The sequence below is a fragment of the Austrofundulus limnaeus genome, unplaced genomic scaffold (assembly GCF_001266775.1).
Source record: "Austrofundulus limnaeus strain Quisiro unplaced genomic scaffold, Austrofundulus_limnaeus-1.0 Scaffold124, whole genome shotgun sequence".
NCBI lineage: Eukaryota > Metazoa > Chordata > Actinopteri > Cyprinodontiformes > Rivulidae > Austrofundulus > Austrofundulus limnaeus.
In genome coordinates this window covers 1,011,129-1,012,199 of record NW_013952526.1, presented here as the reverse complement: position 1 = coordinate 1,012,199, position 1,071 = coordinate 1,011,129, and the positions used below count along the sequence as shown (strand labels likewise).

Below are 1,071 nucleotides of genomic sequence, written 5' to 3'. Positions count from 1 at the left end.
TACTAAAATATTAAAATCTTCACCATGCTGAGTAAAAAAAAGGCTTTGCTTTGATCATTTCTGATCACTGTTAACTTGGYCTGACTTTAAAGTCTATGTACAGTTAAGATGTAACAAAGCACAGACTGAAGATTTATAGTWTGCACGGTGACCTCGAGCTAAACTGGAATAATGCTGCCTACCTGCAGTCTCAGTCCAGTGCTACCAGGTGAGGTTTATTTTTCTTYACAGCCCTCATACATGTAGTTTTTTAGAAAATAATGTGTTCTTTTCAATCAAGACCGGGAACAATCAAAAGGACTAAGTCTTAAGATCTCAAACCTCAAAGCTGCACTCCAGCTTGCACAGAACTTCAAGGATTGTGATATAGCCACAGGACATAACAAGCTGAGCCATGAAAGTAAAATCTTCAAAAATCAATTCTGAAACTCAGAGGTAACAGCAGCGGAGATCTTTTCTCCTTCAAGTGATGCTGAAGCATTTTGGAGGAGTYGTAAAGCTGGAAGAACTACTTTTCACAAACTGCAGTGAGGAACAGAGAAAGGCACAGGGATTTAAATATATATAAAGAACTTTCACCTGGTGTCCCGGGGATGAAAAGGCCTCMGTTTGGAAACATTTCTACTGTCAGCATGTGGTTTGCTTGGATGTGCAATTGGCCAGCCAGGTAGAGAAGAGACAACTTTAGTCTGCTGTCACCGAGGATTGGTTGCAAAACCACTGGWGTGAGAAAAGAAGGAAAAGGTAAATGAGCCAAAGATTTTGCACTTTACTTTTGATCCAACAYCACTTTCTGTGTGCTTCTAATGTTTTCCTGCAGAGAAATAAATACTTGCTGGGTCTTTTATTGAATAATTTTTGACATCTTTAATTCATCTTTACTTATTATTTTTGTAAAAAGATTGTGTGGAATAGATGTGAACATTTTCTATGACACAACTGTCTATTGTCAGGATACTTTGCAGGCAAATTTGGCTAATTTTGTTGTATGGTGTGTCATACAATATATGTATACAAACATACATACATACATACATACATACATACATACATACACACACACACACACAC

General features: G+C 37.5%; 1 long non-coding RNA gene across 1 annotated transcript in view; it reads right to left on the bottom strand.

Annotated features, from left to right (window-relative positions):
• Positions 1-594, bottom strand: part of LOC106522236 (uncharacterized) — an 11,434-nt gene extending 10,840 nt beyond the window's left edge. The window contains exon 1 of the long non-coding RNA XR_001310758.1: positions 580-594. This is a non-coding gene — a long non-coding RNA (uncharacterized LOC106522236). The remainder of the gene's footprint in view (positions 1-579) is intronic.
• Between the last annotated feature and the right edge of the window lie 477 nt (positions 595-1,071).